Source organism: Hippopotamus amphibius, chromosome 5 (genome assembly GCF_030028045.1).
Source record: "Hippopotamus amphibius kiboko isolate mHipAmp2 chromosome 5, mHipAmp2.hap2, whole genome shotgun sequence".
In the NCBI taxonomy this organism is placed as follows: domain Eukaryota; kingdom Metazoa; phylum Chordata; class Mammalia; order Artiodactyla; family Hippopotamidae; genus Hippopotamus; species Hippopotamus amphibius.
In genome coordinates this window covers 11068805-11091366 of record NC_080190.1, presented here as the reverse complement: position 1 = coordinate 11091366, position 22562 = coordinate 11068805, and the positions used below count along the sequence as shown (strand labels likewise).

General features: G+C 37.6%; 1 protein-coding gene across 7 annotated transcripts in view; it reads right to left on the bottom strand.

The window, feature by feature from the left end:
- Positions 1-22562, bottom strand: part of ATE1 (arginyltransferase 1) — a 157358-nt gene that overhangs the window by 105200 nt on the left and 29596 nt on the right. The gene's annotated exons all lie outside the window — the stretch shown is intronic.

Here is a 22562-nt window from a genome sequence, read left to right as displayed (position 1 = left end):
ATTCTTTTTCATTATGGTTTATCACAGGATATTGAATACAGTCCCCTGTACTATACAGTAGGATCTTCTTGTTTATCAATCCTATATATACTAGTTTGCATTTGCTAATCCCAAACTCCCAATCCTTCCCCCCACACACACCCTCCCTCCCCCTTGGCAGCTGCAAGGTTGTTCTCTATGTAAAGACTTAAATTTAAATGTGGGATCCGAAACCACAAAACTTCTAGAAAAAAACACAGGCAGTACACTCTCTGATATCAGTCTTAGTAATATTTTTTTGGATATGTATCCTCAGGCAAGGGAAATAAAAACAAAAATAAACAAACAGGATTACATCTAGCTAAACAGCTTTTGCACAGAGAAGGAAACTATCAACAAAACAAAAAAGGCCACCTACTGAATGGGAGAAGATATTTGCAAATAATGTATCTGATACAGGATTACTACCCAAAATATACAACTCAACATCAAAAAACAAACACCCTGATTAAGAAATGGGCAGAGGACCTGAACAAACATTTTTCCAGATAAGACATACAGATGGCCAACAGGCACATGAAAAGATGCTCAACATCACTAACCATCAGGGAAACGCAAATCAAAACCACAATGAGATATCACCTCACACCTGTTAAAATGACTATTATCAAAAAGACAACAAATAACAAGTGCTGGAAAGGATGTGGAGAAAAGGGAACCCGGTGGCACTGTTGGTGGGAATGTAAACTGGTGCAGCCACTATAGAAAATAGTATGGAGATTCCTTAAGCAATTAAAAATAGAAGTACCATACAGTCTAGCAATTCCACTCCTGTGTATTTACCAGAAGAAAACAAAAACACTAGTTCAAAAAGATACATGCACCCATATGTTCACTGCAGCACTGTTTACAATAGCCAAGGTGTGGAAGCGACCTAAATGCCCATTAATAGATGAATGGATAGGGCAATGTGGTAGACACACACACACACACACACACATGAGACGGAATTTTTTTTTTTTTTAGCTGTGCTGTGCAGCACTGCGGGATCTTACTTCCCTAACCAGGGATTGAATCTGCGCCCCTGCAGTGGAAGCGCGGAGTCTTAACCACTGGACCACCAGGGAAGTCCCCACACAACGGAATATTACTCAGCCATAAAAAGTGAAATCTTTCAATCTTTCGAACTAAGATCCCACAAGCTATGCAGCCTAAATAACATAGCATAACATAACATAACATAACATGAAATCTTGCCATTTGCAACAAATGGATGGCCCTAGAGTGTATCATGCTAAGTGAAAGAAGTCAGAGAAAGACAAATACAGTATGATCTCACTTATATGTGGAACCTAAAAAACAAAACAAACAAACAAACATAAGCAGAAAAAGTTATAGATACAGAGGACAAACAGGTGGTTGCCAGAGGGGAGGAGGGTGGAAGGAGGAGAAAAATAGGTGAGGGAAATGAAGAGGTACAAACTTCCAGGTGCAAAATAAATGAGTCACAGGGATGAAATGTACAGTGTGCGGAACAGTCAATAACACTGGGACGCCTTTGCATGGTGACAGAGCGTAACCAGTTTTCACAGTGATCATTCTGAAATGCAAAGAAATTTCCAATCACATGTTGTGTAACAAGAACTAACATAGTGTTGTAGGTTAATTATCCTTCAAAAGCAAACAAACAGACTCATAGAAAAAGAAATCAGATTTGTGGGTACCAGAGGCAGGGGTGGGGGAAAAGGAAATTGGATGAAGGCAGTCAAAAAGCACAAACTTCCAGTTAGAAGATAAATTAAGTACTGCAGCTGTGAGGCCCAACATGATCAGCGTAACCAGCACTGCTGTATGCTATATGTGAGTTTTTAACAGAGTAACTCCTAAGAGTTCCCACTGCAAGGAAAAAAATTTTTTTCTATTTCTTTACTTTTGTATCTTTATGAGATGATGGGTGTTCACTAAACTTATTAAGATCATTTCATGATGTCAATCAGTCAGATCATCACGCGGTGCACCTTAAACTCACACAGTGCTGTGCGTCAATCATTTTTTGATAAAACTGAAAGAAAAAAATACGAAGAGAAAAGGGATACACACAGATCAACGTTACTGCCGCTCAGGCACTTACTGCACCTGCTTCTCTCGCAGCACTCTTCCTCTACACACTATATATTAGACTACATACTGTGCTATTATACACTACCCTAACAGCACAGCTATTCTACTCATCACCAGGAGACTGTCTCCTAACACCTTCTCACTCTGGTCAGAGAAGCACTTAACGCCCACCAAAATCTTCTAAATAGTTTTCCAAGCACACAGAATTTAGCTAAACCTCCTGTCAATCACAATCAATAAGTTCTTTTTCCAAGACTTGTTACGAACCATGCCAGTTACTGGGGGCAGGGTGGGGTGGGCGAATAAAAAGGAGAGAAGAATACACACTACTAATTTTGTCAAAATATCCCAGTAAAGCTATAATCAACGATTTATCTTTGTAATGTAAAATATTCAACGCATAAATAATTTAAGCTAATATCTTCCTCAAATGCCTTTTCTGTTTAATAAGGAACCATGTCAAATTCCCATATAAAGAAGGAACACTGAATAGCAATTTACAAAATAAGCCACAATTTTCTCCCTTAACCAAAGAACATGAGTGAGGTGTAACTATCTGTCTAAGTGGAATTCTCCATCTTAGAACTGCTCATACGGATCATCCACAATGTCCCTGCGTTAACAAAACATCTCGTACTTCTGCTGCTCCTGTTTCCTTAGCCTTTCAGCCTAGTAGTAGAAAGTACTTTCTTAGAAATTGTTAGAGGACAAGTCTGACTAAATTAGGCTATAATCTAATAAGATACTTACTTAAAATTTTATAATGATCAACCTAAATCTTACCTCCACATAAAATACTACGTTTTTCTATCAGGAATTTGGAGGCTTTAATTAAGAGTCTAAATTATATTAAGTTAAAACTCTCTCCCCACCCCATTTAAAAAGACATCAACAGAATCAAAATTAAATCTGTACTTAATAGGAAGTCAAAACTAAGGTTCGAGAACTAAGATCCTGTTTATCCTAATTTTAGTGGAGAGTAAAAAGAGCAGATTCAGGTAATTCTATAAATTCATTTCTACATCTATTCCCTATTCCATCTGTTAGCAACGCAGCTGAAAGAAATGACCGCTTGTACTACCGTTTCTGGTTAGACCGGGAACCTTGGACAGGACATTAAGCTTTAGTACATTTTACAAGGTGACAATGAAAACCTTATTTACATTTTAACATATTTAAATCTATATCTTCTGAGCCAGTAAACCTCTTTTTTTTTTGCTGACGGAAAGAACAGTGATCTAAGAATTAGTCTGGAATCTCACTAGCTCTAGCTACTTCAGTACTTAAATTATTTAGGTCTTAGTTTTCTACCTACATAATGATTTCAATCTAAACCACTTTCACCAGTGATGTCCTGTGGCATGCCACGTTCCCAAGACACTCTCTATAAAATGATTCCACGGCCAAACAAGTGTAGGAAATGCTGCATTCTATTACTGTCTCACCTCCCCGTCTTCATCTTAGAGAAGTACAAGGTATACTGACAAATTACAAGCCCTGAGAATTCCTGCAGCCAAACAAAAAAACCCTAGAAGATGAGGAAGTTCTGGGGATAGAAAGCACAGCATTAGGATCACAGAGTACTGCACTACATACGTGAAAGTTGTTAAGAGAGTAGATTTCGAATGTTCTCACCACAAAAGAGAAATGGTAATTATGTGACATGAGGGAAGTGTTGGCTAACCTTATGGTGATAATAATACTGCAATATACACATATCAAATCAATATGTTGTACACCTTAAAGGTACACAATGTTATACGTCAACTATATCCCGATAGTGTTGGAAAAACAAAAAAAAACCTTCAACTTCACTTAATCTAGTGTTTTCCAAAGTTACATAACCAAAGAGTTCTGTTTGTTGGTTGGTTGGTTTTTCATTTCATGTAACATTTATTAACATTCCAGAAAACAAATACTCCACAAAATTCATTCTAAGAAACACTGGTCCCTGCCAACTCTGAATCGTTTTCCCCAATCTATACTTAATAGAAATGCTCACTGAAAATACTCAGTATGGCTGTTTATACAGTGTTAGAAAAATCTAATATAAACTATCAATGAATCAATGGCTCTTTTTTCCCCTTTAAGAGTCACGGTCCCTACTCAATAATATCCCTCAAGGGGATCCATGCATGATTTAGCACTCTGGATGGCTGAAGGGACAAATGCTCAAGCCCATACCATGGAAGGAACTGTAACAAACGCCTCTTGAAAGATTACCATCTGCCCAGAATCACAGAAGTCCATAACACTAACACACTGAGCCAGTTATAAATGTTTTGCTTATAGCGGTGATTCCACAGTTTGCTAATGCACATTCTAACTAGTGAGTTACTTTAGTGCATATTCCTTTTCTACTTGCAACTCTCTCCCTAATTTCTAAGAGCAGTAGGGATTTGGGCTATAATTAACTCAGTCACCAACACCTACCTCATGTGTTCACTATAATAACTGTACATTTCATAAACAGTGGCTCTGTATCTATTAACACAAATAGTATACATGTGAACTTATTAAAAATTTATTATTTACTACCTCCAACTTTGGCGTTTCTGTTTCTAAAATTAAAAGGTTAAGTGTGAAACATGAATCTATAAATCCAGAAAAGAATGTCGTAATTCTATAGCTTGAAGAGCTACACTCAAAGAGAATGGAATCTAAAAGAATTCTGTTGCCTTTCAACATTACCAGCAGTGAACAAAACCATCATAAACAGAGCTCACATCAAAACCCAAAGAAAAGGAGTTCTTGGCAAAGTCACCAAAAGGAATACCCACTAAAGAAAGACTCAAGTGCTGATGACATTGTGTGCTGAGAACAGAACTGTTTGCTTCTCTAATGAGAGAATCATTCTACCACAGGACCCTATGACCTAAAGACCTGCTTGCTTACAACATTAAGTAAGTTAAGGACCAGCACAAAATATTAAAATATCTCACAAGAAGTCTGGAAATAATTTCAGAAGTGTGTTTAAAAGGAAAAGTAAAAGAAACCATAAACAAGACAAGAAGACAACCCTCAGAATGGGAGAAAATATTTGCCAACCAAGCAACTGGCAAAGAATTAATCTCCAAAATATAGAAGCAGCTCATGCAGCTTCATACCAAAAAAGCAAATAACCCAATCCACAAATGGGCACAAGACCTAAATAGACATTTCTCCAAAGAAGACATACAGATGGCCAACAAACACATGAAAAGATGCTCAACATCACCAATCATTAGAGAAATGCGAGTCAAAGCCACAATGAGGTATCTATGACCTCACATCGGTCAGAATGGCCATCATCAAAAAATATAGAAATAATAAATGCTGGAGAGGGTGTGGAGAAAAGGGAACCCTCCTGCACTGTTGGTGGGAATGTAAGTTGGTACAGCCACGATGGAAAACAGTTTGGAGGTTCCTTAAAAAACTAAAAATGGAACTACCATATGACCCAGCAATCCCACTCCTGGGCATATACCCAGAGAAAACCATAATCCAAAAAGAAACATGTACCACACTGTTCACTGCAGCACTATTTACAATAGCCAGGACATGGAAGCAACCTAAATGCCCATCAACAGACGAATGGATAAAGAAGATGTGGCATATATATACAATGGAATATTACTCAGCCATAAAAAGCAATGAAACTGAGTTATCTGTAGTGAGGTGGATGGACCTAGAGTCTGTCATACAGAGCAAAGTAAGCCAGAAAGAGAAAAACAAATATCGTATGCTAACTCATATATATATGGAATCTAAAAAAAATGGTACTGATGAAGCCAGTGACAGGGCAAGAATAAAGATGCGGATGTAGAGAACGGACTTGAGGACATGGGGGTGGGGGGAGGCAAAGGGGAAGCTGGGACAAAGTGAGAGAGTAGCACTGACATATATACACTACCAAATGTAAAATTAGATAGCTAGTGGGAGGTTGCTGCATAACATAGGGAGATCAACTTGATGATGGGTGATGACTTAGAGGGCTGGGATAGGGAGGGTGGGAGGGAGTCGCAGGAGGGAGGGGACATGGGGATATATGTATAAATACAGCTGATTCACTCTAGTGTACCTCAAAAACTGCACAACAGTGTAAAGCAATTACATTCCAATAAAGAGCTTAAAAAAAAAAAAAAAAGGAAAAAGTACCTTAGAATTTCTTTAAAGTTAATATTAGGACCAAAATTTTATATAATAAGAGAAATCTTTAAATCTGTTGCTTTCTTAATCTATAAACTAAGTGTTCAAAAATGCAACAAAATGGAGAAGCTTTAAAATTGCATTCTTCTAAAAATAATATTTTCCTAGGTATTAAGTACAGGCATTTCCAGATTGGGAAAGATATTTAGTATATACATATACAGGAGGCCCTCCATATTCTGTATCCACAGACTCAACCAACCACAGATGGAAAACATTTTTTTGTTAATTCCACAAAGTTCCCCCCAAAGCAATACATATGTAAAAATTCAACAAGCTGTACATCTAAGATTTGTGCACCTTAATTTTTAAAAAAGAAATAAAATGAAAAAAAATTACTGAATTTCTCCTGGGGATTTTTCCTAAAAGAAAAAATTGAATCCACAGAATTTTACAGTTAAGAGAAATCCTGGCAGTTATCCAGTCCAATACCTTCAGTTTACATCTAGATAAACTGAGGTCCAAAATGTTACTTTAGTTTACAGTTACAAACAAAACTAGGGTTAGAACCTAGAAGCTTTTTCCAATCCATGATTCCCTTCGTTATACCAGTGACTAAACACCACCATTAATCAGAATTCACCAAGGAGGCAATAAAGCCCAGAGGTACCAAGTCTCAGTGTTATAAAACAACACTTAAAATGTGGTGATATATAGGTGTTCAGGTAACAAGGAAACAAAGTAACGAGTCTACAACAAAACCTATATATTTTTATAATGAAAAGCAGCCAATGAATGGCAAAAAGGGGAGATTAAAAAACCAAAACTTTCATAAGCAACACAGATAAGAAAGGAGATGCCCCATGCCTTGTTTTCCAGCCTTGCCAATGTCCCTGCTGTTCTGTGAACACGTCATGCCTGAAACGTACCTCCCAAAGACAGCAGAGGGGCATGCTCTTCATCCAGGTGTTTGCCAAGGAGCCCCTCTCCTCAGAGCCTCTCCTGACATCCTCACATAAATATCATCACCACCACTCTCTGCCCCTCACCTCTTCTTCACTCTTCTCGTTAGTGCATATTATCCCGACACGGCACTGCATACGTCCCTGCTGATTCATCTTCCTTACCAGCAAGTAATCTCGCGGAGGGTACGAATGTCTCCGTCTTGTTCACTATGCTACATCCCCAGTCTAAAATGATGCCTGCCACACAGTAGGGACTCAACAAATATTTGCTGCTTAAATGCCTAGGTGCATTCATTCATTTGTGAACTGGAGTAATGAATTCATAAACAAATAAATGAATATTCATATTCTGCTTTTCCCTATGTGTCTTATGGCCCCTGGCTACTTTGCAAAATTTGGTCATTTGGTCAAGGTGAGATTCCACAAACAGAGAGAAGCAGTCACCAGTAACCAAGAGCTGGTATCAGTGAAGAAACAGCCTCTGCCCTTCTCATTAGACCTCCTCAGAACCACCTATGTCCTCAATACACTCCTTTAATTTCCTGCAGGGAAACTTCCAGTATTATTTTTGAGGAACAACTACTCAAATAATTATTGAGGACAACATTAGATATCACTTAAATGGCACTAAGTTGGTAAAAGAATACAAACTGAGCTTGAAAAACTGGGTGTCTTCCAAAAATCTGAATGACATGAATTAGGGATAAGCAGCAAGTACCACAAAACCTAGAAATAAAAATTAGCAGGAAAGCACAGTCAAAACAAAATTTATTTTAAAAGCTCTCTGGTCAAAGTACTAAGAAACTGAATACATTATCACCAATTTAATTATTATTAAAAGTACTTGATTATATTAACAAACATATTAATAATGGTTATACTGTTCGCATACTTAGACCAACTGACTCCAAGCAAGATCAAATAACTCCACATCGTGCCAGGCACACAGATTTCCATTACTATTTAATACTATTGGGATTTTAACATGTTAAACATGAATGCAAACTTATAAAAAGAAGTTTTTAAAAACACTGGTCAGCTGAAATGTGCAGAGGACCATGTCTAGAACTCATCTATGTGTCCCCAGTACCTGCCACAGTGGCTGGAACATGCTAGGAGTTACACAGTTATATGATTGGTTGACTAGAAGAATCACACTCCTCCACAGCCCAGGAGAAAGAAACACAGGAGCCATTCTAAGTGGAAAACTTTGAGCTGTTTCTAGAATGGCTGTCACAGAAAGGCCAATATGTATGTTATTTTACAGACCTACACAAATATATCCCCTATTTTTACACAGTTACATATTCTGGATTTTAAATATCACACATATAATGTATATATTTTACTTTTATAATTAACTACTGACTAGAAGAAAATCAACTGCTTTTTAATCATGCAAGCAGTTAGCTAAAGTTATTTGGCATATCAAGTGAATTTCCACAGCAAAAACACAAACTTTCCTTGTTTAGGCCAGTCCTCAATAAGTGGCATTGTTCAATTGTCAGGTCATTACCAGGAGGCCATAAAACTTGAGGCTCCCCAGGCTGAATGGAAAAAGCAGACCTAAAATACAAAAACTGAAGACAAACGACAACGGTGCTCACAACAAGATGATCCCTAGCGCATAAGCTTCCAACTCACTAAAATGTGCTTAACTCATAGGTCAAGTTCTCTACACTCTCGCTCAGCTTTTACTTCTTATAGAAGGACAACTGTCAAGGGCTCTGACATCATATGAATTTTCCTTTGGTTTCACGGCACAAGTTTCAAGAACACTACTTTCTTTCTTGTAGTTATTCATTTGGCAAAAGTGAGTTCTCTCTCCAGCTGTTTTTCAAAAACAGTCAACTCAGCTGCCCACTCATTCAAGAGCTGTTCACTGGGCATCTACCCCATTCCTGGCACTATGCATTGTATATTTCTTTAGACTCCGGCAGAGTATTTTTGTAAGTTGGCGTATGAGCACAAAGTATAGCAGAGACTATGGTAGCCTAACATAATACAGCTAATTTTTCAAAAAGAGAGATCTATTTGCAGAATAAGCAAGAAGCTCCATCACCAGAATAAAAGCACAGGAACATCCACAGTTCCTCTGCTTCCAGTTCTAAGTAAAGCAATTAAGAAATATACATACATGTCTTCACCAAATGATACCTTTTATAGGTTTTAAGTGGTATAATAAGATTTTAAAGACTAAGATTACATGTTGAGAAACCAAACTGAATGGTTTTGAGTACTATCACTTTTTTCCTTTGAAAGAACTAATTCTAATTTAATATTAAAATTTAAAACATGAGAGCTTTTAATGCAAACAAATATAAGAATTAAAATGGAAAAACAAAACAATGAAAATAATTCAACTTCCAAATGCTGGCCGGATGGACCAGAAATATCACTTGGTTGCCCTTGACCTTGGTATCTCTGCTGCTTCCTAATGATTTATCATCACTTGCATCCTAGCATCTCAAGTTTAGTCAAAGATTTTTTTTAATTAATTTTTTTTTTACTTATTTATTTTATTTTTGGTTGCAATGGGTCTTTGTTGCTGCGCCCGGGCTTTCTCCAGTTGCGATGAGTGGCGGGGTGGGGGGCGGGCTACGCTTCATTGCAGTGCACAGGCTCCTCAGTGTGGTGGCTTCTTTTGTTGCAGAGTACAGGCTCTAGGCTCGTGGGCTTCAGCAGTTGCAGCACACGGGCTCAGTAGTTGTGGAACACGGGCTTAGCTGCTCTGCAGCATACGGGATCTTCCCAAACCAGGGATCAAACCCATGTCCCCTGCATTGGCAGGCGGATTCTTAACCACTGTGCCACCAGGGAAGTCCCTCAAGTTTAGTCAAAGATTATTTAGCCAAGCACCTTTACCTTGAATTAATCCTCACAACAAACTCCATGTGACATTCCCCCCATGTTAACAAATGAGAAGCCTGAAGAGCAGGAAGCAGAGGAAGCAGGAACCTGCCCAAAGCTATACAGGTGGGAAAGATGAGACTTAAGGCAAGCGTGTCTGATCAGAGTCCACACTGTCACCCGTGATGCTACTCAGCCTCCCTGTCATCAATATTCTTACGCAAAATGTCTAGAATTATAAACACACAAGCGTTGTCTACTAGTACTGGTGTTGTCTTCACAGTGTTCAACCCAGATCATTTATCATGGGGCACATCTCTCCTCCTGCAGGTGGTAAGTCAAGAATCAATATCCGCTTCATGCCACACCTTCCATTTGACACCAAACATCCTGCTTCACTGTCTCATTCCTCAGCTTCCAGAAGACAATACAGACATGCACATTATTAACCATAATGGTAAATGTTATATTGTTATACCTGAACTAGAGGTCAGTTATCAAACTACTCTAGAATTTCAGACATTCAAACACCAGAAGAAAGCAATAAAGGATAAAATGCGGACTCAGAAAGGCATGTGCTAATGTGTACGTCCCTAACTTGCAGAAGAATCCCTCCAGCTCCCTTTCACACTTTCCCTTGACTATTACTTTACTAACAATAAACTTGGTGATCTAGTTTCCAAGCCAGTAACTAATATATCCACTCCTCCCTTACACCTGCTCTTCTTTTCCTTAACACTTATCCCCTGCTAACCTACTGTGTAATTTGCTCACTTAGTATCCTTACTCTTTAATGACTACTTCTGACCACACTCCCTCCCACCTCAGAATGTGAGCTCCACAAGAGCAAGGGATCTTCATCTGACTTATTCACTCATTTGCTACCTATAGCAAATGCCTCTCGGATACTACCAGGCACATTGTACGTGCTCAATAAATATTTTAACAAACACATTAAGAAACCACAAATTAGAAAGGGCAAGAAAGCCAAAGCTAGACAAACGAACACAGCAAAAACTGACAGCAAAAAGAGAAGGGAAAAAAGATGAAAACAGAGTGACTTTAGAGAAAAATGCAGTAGTCTGAGGACATGTGGCACACAGAAATACTGTGAAAGCGGAACACTCCTGAGGGAATATGAGAGCCGCTATCAAGACAAGTCCTGCTCAGTATTCTGTGTTAGAAGGCGGGGAAGAACACAATACTTTTGGAAAAGACTGTCATTTAAAATGATTAGAATACATAAAATCTTAACAATGAAAATGTTTCACTTATCTGGAAAATCTGCTTATGCTGAACATTTCATTCACTGATGTCCGTTATTCTATGTTAATTACTTAGGCCCACTTTTACATTTTCATATGGCAACACCGTGGTATAGTGTAAAAAGCACTTAAATTTGGAGACATTGCTCTGCCACAAACCACCCATGTCACCTTGGCAAATTAGTTCTCTTAAGTAAGAGAAGTGAATCTATACTACCTATACAATCATGAAGGTCCTTCCACCTCTAATGCTGTATGATGTTATGATTTCATGATCTGAGACAAGTGTTGGAAATTATTGACCAAAAGACACTTTAAGAAAAAAATGTTCCCAATGTTAGTTTAACTCTACCCCTTTGCATCTCCCTCACAATTAACATTATGATGGGGATAAAATTGCAGCCTCTGCTGTAATTTATTTAAGTAGATTTTAAAACTTTGGTAATTTAACTACTATTATTAACAAATGTTGTGCAACACACCTTAAGACAGACTACAATACAAAAGGGCCCTGACTTAGGGGCTGCTCATAAAAAGTGGCTTTTTTTTTTTTTTTAATGTGTTGAATTTTATTTATTTTTATTTGTTTGTTTTTTTGGCACACGGGTTTAGTTGCTCTGTGGCATGTGGGATCTTCCTGGAGCAGGGATCGAACCTGTGTCCCCTGCATTGGCAGGCGGATTCTTAACCACTGCGCCACCTAGGAAGCCCAAAAGTGGCTTTTTTTATTGAATTGTATGAATATTGCCCAAACCCTCTACTTTACTCAAGAAAATAGCCTTAAAAATATTTTTAAATCTCAAAATGCGCACATCTTGCCATCATTCAAATTCTGTTAATTATGACAGTTAGATATTTATAAAATACTATATGCCTATCCTACACGATTTTCTGGTTTCTTTGCATAACTGAAGGAAAATGTCAGTATGATACAGTGAATACTTTTCTAAATGTAAGCTGTTATTATTTTCATATACATAGTGTAAGGCTATTAAGAAGGAAAAACGAAATCTGAAAACTTCCCTAGGTGAAGTTCCAGAAAATACTTAAATCTTTAACAAGCAAAGAATCATTTGTAATTATCATATTCAATGCCTCAATGCAAAGTAATTCTTATAAATGGCAGAAGAAAAGCATTAGCCACACTTCGCAGGCTATAAACACACACCCCACCCTGGGATGGAGCTGAGCGTGGGTGAAAGTGCAAACCTGTTCTAGATCTAGAGCACCACCTGGTGGCTGGAGTGAGACAACAGTCAGCGTTCTACCACCACCTTTCATCCTCCATGGGGTCTGAACGGACCCACGGCAAACTTTTCTTTACCACACTTACTGTCTAATCATTTATGCCTGAATATAAGATAAATTTCCCCAAAATAAATATCCTTCAGAAGTAGAGGTCTCCTCACATGTGAGTCTCTCATAGAAAGTTATCTGAATTCAGAAAACAGTGCTTTCTGTGAAAGCACAGTAGCCTAAAATGACCTCAATCACTAATTTTTAAATTTATACAACATCGCCTGATGGAATAAGCAAAAAAAAAATAAAGTATTTTTAGATTAAAAGAGCATAATTTCAGGGACAACAAACAAAAAGTGGCAAGGGGAAATAAGGCCAAGAGCTGCCAGTTATTGAAGCGGAGCGATGGGAATACAGGGTTCTACCCTACGAATGTTTCAAATGTTCAATTTTCAAGTTTTTTACAAAGTAAAAAAACATAACTCAGATTTATTAATCCTAGTGATATGCCTTTTAATGTGTGAACTTCTTTCCAAAAAAAGCCTTTTAAAAACAAAGTTTGTTCATCTTTTTCTTTTAAAAAAACCTTTTAAAGATTTCTTAAAAAAAAAAAAAGGTAAGTAACACTGTCAAGGTCATGATTATCAACAAACAGAGAACAACTGTCTGGTGTTATTCAGTTGAGTACTTGTGGCCTAGGATAACATTTCCACCCTCTGCATCCACGGATTCAGAGTGCTGTGTTTTAAACAATCTAACAGAAACAAAGGCTTTGTAATCTATGCCAGAAAAGTGGCTCTAGTGCTGACAAAGACATCTAGCAGGTGATAAACCATTTTCACCTCCCATTATTATGTTTGCTTTCATTAACTTGTGAATGTGTGACACAGTAGAAGGGAAAATGAAAATGTGGAACGGGAGTGACCATGAGCCTGAGAACCTCCTCTGTTTAGATAGAGAACGGCATTCACAAGAGGAAATACTTTGTAGTGTAGACCTATAATAGGGACTTATTAAAAGCAGGCAGGTGTCCACGGCAGACAACAAACCCACAGAACAAACAGTTCAAGAAGAGTTCTTGTCAACACCGTGGAAGAAGAATAAAGTCAGAGGAGTCACAATCCAAGGGCAGCAGCTGCCTGACCCCTCACCCCAGCCACAGGGATGGTGGGCAATGAAGAGGGGGTACATAACAGTGATGCCACCAGAGGGCCCTCCCTGCATGACAGTAGATATGCCCAATACGCTGCCACACAGAGACTTTCAAGCAGAAATCCCTCAAGCCAGGTTTACTTTCTATACCCCCAGCTGCATTTCAGGTAAAAGACTCAACCTTCTACCTAAAACCTTTTACCTTTTTATTTTACCTAAAATAAAAAGGAGAGATAGGAATATATATTCCTCTTAAAATTTAAATCAAATTTCCTTTAATTCTATAATAATGTAACTATGATATATGTACACATATCACGTGTGCACAGTCACATCACCTGTTTATCCTACAATGAGGAGGAAAAGAGGCACAGTGTAAGTACAGACAGACTTCTTATAGTCCAGACAAAGTCTAATTTCTTGCTGCTTAAACATTTTACTAAGGCAATAACCTGGACTCAGTCACTACATTTAACAAGGCAGATTCATATTCTCATTGAGAAAAACACTGAGTCATTAAAGGTACTTTTAGATCATTTTTAAACCTCATAATTTACATTGTTAATAATATTCCTAGGACTTCCTAGGTGGCGCAGTGGTTAAGAATCCACCTGTCAATGCAGGTGACACAGGTGTGATCCCTGCTCCAGGAAGATTACACATACCGCGAAGCAACTAAGCCCGTGCGCCACAACTACTTAGCCTGCACTCTAGAACCCGTGAGCCATAACTACTGAAGCCCACGCACCTCGAGCCCATGCTCTGCAACAAGAGAAGCCACTGCAATGAGGAGCCTGCGCACCACAATGAAGAGTAGCCCCCACTTGCCGCAGCTACATAAAGCCCAGGTGCAGCGTCGAAGACCCAACGCAGCCAATAAATAAATAAATAAATAAATAAATAAATAAATAAATAAATAAATAAATAAATAAATAATATTCCTAGTTATTAGGGATAATAACCATACTGTCATCTTTAGGGATAATAACCATACTGTCATCTTCATCATTCCTTAGAATCCTTTTCCTTACTCCCTTCTACTTTTCTGTTACCATCAGCGACCGTCTCTCACCTGTTTCATTAAATGATATAAAGTATAAACACAAAACAAAATTCTTTATACACATTTCAGCCTATGATCATAGAAGTTAACCAAGATAAGACAGTTCTTCCTAACATTTCAATACTTTAAAAATTAATCAAGGATACCAAAAAAAAAAAAAAACCAACAAACCCACAAAAGTTTGATACCACATGCTTTCGGCAGTGCTGTGGAGAAAGGCACTCTCATACTCTGGAGTATGGAAGAGTACAACTGCAGAGGGAATTTGGCAATATCTAGCAAAATTTTATGAGCTTTTGTCTTTTGATGAACTATTATCAGATCAAGCAAAAAAGTACACCTTCACACAAATGCAAAATGACAAAATTATACTACCTATAACAGCAAAAGATTAGAAACAAGTCAAATGTCTATTAATAGATTGCTTGAAAAAACTACAGTATGTCCACTCGAGAAAAAATACGTAGTTGAAAAAACGAAGAATGAGGGGGATCTCTAGGATATGATATGACTCTCTAGGATATGTTTTTGGAGAAAAAAGGTGCCAAAGAGTGTACATAGCATGTTCTTCTTGGTGAAAGAAAGGAGGAAAAATAACCTTATTCATATGTATTTGTTTATTTTTGGAAAAACAAACAAAACTCTAGAAGGATAAATCAGACACTAATCAAAACGGTTATTACCAGAGGGCAAGGGACAGGGTAGAGAAGATATGGAAAGGGGACTTCTCTAAGTAAATCTCTTTTTATGTAGTTTTGTCTTTGGAACTATGTAAATGTATTACCTATTAGAAACTAAAATTAATTAAGATGCAAACTCCAAAACGGAAAACAAACTGAAATAAGTGAACGTAAGTCGCATAAGAAATTATTCCACATGGCTTCTGAACATAGTATTCTGATGGAACATCGGAGTGGGATACATTCTAGGGACGAAAAAGAATCACAAAAGGATCATAAACTTCACTCATCACTTGTCAGAAGTACTGCTATCAATTTTGTAATATTGAATCTATTTTATTTATATCATAATAGAAAGCAAGTTCATAAATACGCTAATGTGATCAAGAAACAAAAAGAGAAACAAATATAAAATCAGAAAAGTTAAGACAACTTCACAATGTTAAATTTGAATTGGAAATATCAACATAAACTCATACTAGCCAACTCTTCTTAGTCTCTAAATTCAACCTCCATTAAAAGGAACCAAGGCTTCCCGGAAAAAAAGGCTAGCTGGGAAATGCACAAGATGAGACTAGGGTATCTTTTCTGATCCAGAAAGCAAGACTCCCAAGACTAAAAGGTGCCTATCAAAACAACAGATGGGATATCTTGACGGATTTTGCACTGGCCAAATTTGGGGCAATTTGGGCATCAAAAAGAATGACTGTCATTATAATCAAAGTCATAAAAATAAAAACATCCATAAGTTTTGCAGTGATAGTTTAAAAAAAAAAAGAGAGAGAGGGATACTAATGTGCTACCAATTCGTTACTCTAAAACCTGTAATTAAGAAGAAATATTTCAGCATTTACCTCATCTTCTTAGGAGAAATAGTTCATCCTCAGTTAAATCTCCCCCTGCCTTTTTTTTTAAACAAAGAATAGCTATTGATAAACGTATTTTAAAAAAAAGAAAGAAAATCTGAACAAATCACTGTTCCACAACCACTAGTGAAATGACTGATCCAAAGATCATCAGTGGATACTAAAACCACTAGATGAAACGTTGTTGACGAAAGGGACATTCATTTGTGTAGAAGTAACTCTTCAACAGATTACCTGCTAATCAGACGGAAAATCTTATCCTTACAGTGAAGAGATCTGGAGGTTACCTCTTTAACAGTGTTCAAAATTAGCATCATTCTATATCTTCTGACATAATATGATGTACACAAAATCACCTATGAAGCATATTTGCCAAAACTGTTTAACTTGAATCAAGGTTTAGACAATTTTAGGTCTACAGGAAATCTGGGCAACAAAGGAGTAAGTTCAATTAGACCCGGAGGAAAGATTCAGACAAATACAGAATGTGGAACATTGTTTAAGATAACTGGCCTAGACATTTCAAAAGCCAAAGTCATGTACCACAGTAATAAAGAGCATAACTAGCATCCTGATTTAGGCACAAAAATACCATTCTCCACTAAAAGGAACTAGGACTCACTGGAGAAAGGCTGATTCCAAATCCAGAAAAAGAAAAACACATTAGCGTGGAACATCTTATTGCACCAGATAAAAAGGGAATAAATACTTAAAGATTCACTTGAGGGGAATCCTACTGGCCAAATCTGAGACAATTTAAGAATTAAAAAAAAAAAAAAAAGATGGCAATGGGTTATATAATACTTCAAAAAATTTTCAAATTCATGAGCCTATAGTGATACCAAAAGGAAAACTGATAGGCGGAAGGGAGAGGTAAATCAAGAGAGAGCTCTTTTTTACAGAAGATATACAATCTCAGATAATAAATGTAGAAGAAAATAATACAATTAGATAAATCACCATTTTGCAGCCCCTCCCACCTTCCCATACTGATTCAGGCAAGGAACACCAAAGGATGATAAAATGATTGGACAACAGGTGACTGGGACAAAGGTTTTTCAAAATCTCTCAAAAAATACCAATATCATTCCCAGCTCACTTTTCAAATTACAAAGGTAAAAATGTCACTTAACAATAAGAAGATCTGATGGCTGCCATCCACCCAAGTGAACAGACCTAGTATCGCAAATAAGGGACAACCTGACATTATATGCTGCCTGATACGATACAGCAGGACAAAAAAACTGGCATAACCCCTAGAGAAAACCAGCAATAGCTAAAAGCTAAACATCTGCATACCTAGTGACAGCAATTCTACCCTAGGTGTACCTCCAACAGCAATGTGCCCACATGTTTACCAAAGGACATGTAAGAGGATATACATATGCAGCACTATTCATAGTAGTCCCAAACCAGGGACTGCCCACTTTCCCGTTAACAGTAGAAATGGATCAACTAAGCAGAACACATTCCTAAGTAGAACAGGATACAGCTACGAGACCGAACAATCTACAACATACAACTGGCACTTAATAAATATTATTATGTAATGGTATTTTCTGTAATATAACATCAATAAAATTTCAGCTAAAAATCCCATGTTTTTATTATATGGAATTACTGATATTTTGAAAAACAAAGATTCTTAAATGATTGCTTTATATTGTATTATACAAAAGATAGGTCACAAATTACTCCTATTTTATTTTATCTAGATAGTATTATTTTCTGAAACTCTGGTATCTACCTGAATGATTGAAAACAGTAATGGAAACAAACATATAGAATAATTTATCAAGTCTCATACAATCTTACCAGCTGCAATTATGTGCTAATTTTCTAAAGATGTTACTAAAAAGAACTGACTCGCTATTCTGGATATCAAAGCAATCTATATTTATTTATATTCTCATCAAATCTCTCAAAGAATAACCTACTTTTTGGGTGTTTAAATGATTTTATTTTATGGTTACCAACAGAGTAAAAGTGGATTTTATGCATTGATATGGTTACTTAAAGTTCCCAAGTTAGTATGCTGAGTGTTATTTACTTCAAGTGTTTTACAATAACAAAAGCAAAAATGTATTTTCTTGAACATAATTAAAGTAGTTTGGCTCATTAAATTTGGCAAAACCACAGCACAGTGAGCTGCTGCATGAAGCCTGTAAAGCAGGTCAGGAGATCATCCGAACTTTTCAAAGGAGAACTGTCCTGGCTTCTCTTTCTGCCTCTGAGCACAGGAACACTGGCCGATTACTCACGTAGAAACTGTGGCCAGGTACAAGGAAAAACTACTATTTGTACTCCAGGACAAGAATTAGGTTCCTTTAGTATAAAACACCACACTTTGAGACTGAGAAGTAAAGCAGCATATCCAAATCAGTTTCTCTAGGCAGCCAGCCCCACAGACAGAGTGCTCACTCTCTATCTGTGAGCAAGGGTTTTTTTGCCAAGAGAAGAAAGAATTTCTAGAAAACACAGCTGGTGAAGGACTCATCTGCAGCGGTGACCATCTCCCTACACAGAACTAACACTAGGGCAACTCACAGGTCTTAAAATTCCCAGTTAATGAGTCTAAAACTGAATCATCTACCTAGAGAAGACCAGAACTAAAACCTAACTCCTGACCAGTGCCCTGCTCCTAAAGCAGAGGTGTCACTCAGAGAAATGAGCCACTCGGAGAAATGAGCGGTCCCTGCCCGCAGTTCCAGAACAGTGGCACAAGGGGGCGCAAGAGGGCAGGCCATAAGAGCAGAGAGCTCCTCAGCAACCTGCACTACATCTGGAACAGAGGGAAGTTCAAGCCTAAGGGAAACCTTGAAAACAGTAGAGATTTTGGTGGAAACATTTAAGAGAAGGCTAGTAGGCAGCAAGCTAAACCGTACGCCAGCTCATTTACCAGGGAGAAACAGGAAAAAAGTGAAGAAGGGCCCTCCTGGGGTCAGAACAAACCTCAAAGACTGGCCTCAAAAACTGGTGCTGCAAAGGGGACTAAATTTAATAAATCAAACTATGGAGCAATTTATGCCTCAGGCCACTGCTCAAAACAAAACAGTGACCAGTCAGCAATTAGTGGAGCCTAAGAGGTGGATGTGAAACCAACAGAGACAGAACACCTTAACAGAGAGATCAGGGAAAGAACAAAAAGAACACTACTGAGACCACTGTCATACAGGCGTGACTGTGCAATGACCAAGGCTGAGAACCCAGGGAGTGACATCAGAGGCTTCTCAAATACAAATGTGTATTCTCTTTTCTTCTCTTAACTGATTTTAAAAGCAACTGTATAAAACAATATGTATATAATTGTATTGTTGGTACTATAACATATAGAAAAGTAATGTATTTGACAATAGCATCATAAAGAAGGTGGATGGGAACAAAGCTGAACTACAGTAAGAAAATCATATAAGATGGTAACTCAAATCCACAGGAACAAATGAACAGAACCAGAAATGGAAAGTAAGGTTAATTTTAACAGATTATAATAAACATTTGTTCCTATTCCTCGTCTCAGCTTTACAAAAGACAAAATCATATAAGGTAATAATTATAACAACATATACTGAGTTTATAACATATATATGCTATGAACAGCACAAAAAGGGAGGAGGGACTAGAGCTCAACAGGAGTGATATTTTCATACTTTTTATACTGGAATCGAGTTAGTATACATCTGAAGCCACTCCTATTGAGTCAAGATGTATATAGTAAGCCCCAGACCAGCTACTAAGAGAACATCTCAAAAATATATAGTGAAAAAAATCACTAAAGGGATTGAAATGTTACACTAGAAAATACTCATTTAATGCAAAAGGAAGTAGTAAAGAAATAAAAAAACAAAGACATGAAACAGAAAAAAAGTGAAATGAAGACATAAATCCAACTCTATCAATAACAACATTAAATATGGATGGATTAAATACTTCAACTAAGTGGGAGAGACTGTTCATCCTCTGAATTTAAAAAAAAAAAAAAAAAAAGACCCAAATATATGGTTTCTAAAAGAGACACACTTAAAATTCAAAGAAACAAATAGATTAAAAATAAAAGAATGGTAGAGAAGTACCATGCAAACAGGAACCATAAGAAGACTGAATGGCTATACCAATATAGACAAAACAGACTAAAATAAAAAATCCTACTAGAGATATAGATATTCCACAGAATGAGAGAAAATATTTCTAATCACATGTGATAAGGGACTTGTATCTAGTCCCTTAAAAAATGGGCAAAAAGTTCTAAATGGGCAAAAAATGTGAATAGACATTTCTTCCAAGAAAATATACAAATTGCCAAAAAGCACATGAAAAGATGTTCAACATCATTAGCCATCAGGGAACTGCAAATCAAAACCTCAATGAGGGAATTCCTTAGTGGTCCAGTGGTTAGGACTCAGCACTTCCACTGCTGGAGCCCAGGTTCAATTCCCAGTAGGGGAACTAAGATCCTGCAAGCTGCACAGAGCAGACCAAAAAAAAAACCTCAATGAGATACCACTTGACACCCACTAGGATGGCTAAAAAGAAAAAAAGAAAAAAAAAAAGGAAAAAACAAGTGCTGCTGAGCATGTGGAGAAAGTGGAACCCTCATGTACTTCTGGTGGGAATTTAAAAAGGTGTACAACACTAAAAAACAGGCTGGCAGTTCCTCAAACACAGAGTGACCTTATAACCTAGCAATTCCACTCCTAGGTATATACCCACGGGAAATGAAAACATATGTCCACATAAAAACCTGTCCACAAATGTCCACAGCAAAACTTTCTATATAAGCTCAAATATGAAAATAACCCAAAAGTCCAACAATGGATGAATAGAGAAACAAAATTTGGTATAGCCACACAATGAAACATTATTCAGCCATAAAATGAAATGAAATGCAGACACGTTACAACACGGATGAACCTTGAAAACTTATGCTAAGTGAAAGAAGCCAGTCAACAAGAGACCAGTACTGCACAATTCCATTTACTTGAATTGTCCAGATTAAGGAAATCCAGAGACAGAAAGCAGAACATGGGTGCCTAGAGCTGGGATGTCTGGGGGATAAATGAGGAGTGACTGCTATGGTAATGGGGTTTCTTTTGGGGATGATTAAAACAGTCTGGCACTAGTGATGTTGGTTGCACGACTCTGAATACATTAAAAACCACTGAATCATATACTTTAAATGGGTGAATTGTATGGCATGTGAATTATACCTCAATAAAGCTGTTATAAAGAAAAAAGCACAGTACAGTCTTGACTTACAAAATGTCACCTCATGTTATTTCTAAGAAACTACATTCAGAGAGATGACAAACTGGCCCATATGAAAATCAGTATCATTTTAAATGTCTCTGAAAACTCCATATGAATTCAGTTAGATGTCAGGTAAATAAAATGCTATAAACGAAGTAAAAGAATTTATCAAAGCCAAATATACTCACTTGTATGAAATCAAAGTACTAAACACAGCACATTCATACTGGTGGGAAAGTTTGTGACAGTTTATGAATTTGCTGTAAGCGTGTGATCCTATAAAATGAGTCACTAAGGCAAAACTATTTGGCTACAATAAAGAAATCCATTATATATTTCTATTTAAACATAAGGTCAAATCACGTACCCAGAGTTCAGTACTACCAATGGTAGTGAATTGTAAGTTTAAGCCTTTTTTAAAAAGCCTCAGTCATATCTTGTGCCTCAGTACAGAACACTGACCTAGAGCCTGTCCAAACGTTGAGCGGCACTCACCTTCTCAGGCTTGGCTCAGGTGTCGCTTCCTTCAGAAAGACCTCCCTCACCTCCAGTCCCACACACACTAAGGTGGCCTTCCTTACTAATCCAACAGCTAACTCAAACAGCACTGGAACTGCGTACCCATCTGTCTCCCCAGTTAAGACAATGAATTTTAGCAACTGAACTAAGTCTGCAGGAATGGACTCCATAGAGGCCTGAAGTCCAAAAGCAGGGGAGAGGGTTCCCAAGAACACCTCAGACATGTCAGGGTGTTTTGGCCCAACTATCTATACCTGGTAACCAGGCAGGCACACAGCCAGAAACTCAAGGGTAGGAGGAGAAAGTAACGTTTGGAAAGGAATTAAGACCTCCTGAGAATATCGCAGGGAACTTCTTGCACCTGGCAGAATCCTTATCTGTAAATGCTACCACCTACAGCTATAGGTCTCAGCGGGGAACTTACAGAAGCGCTTCTCAAATCGGAATGTGCACATGATCACCTGGAGACCTAGTTCAACGCAGATTCTGAT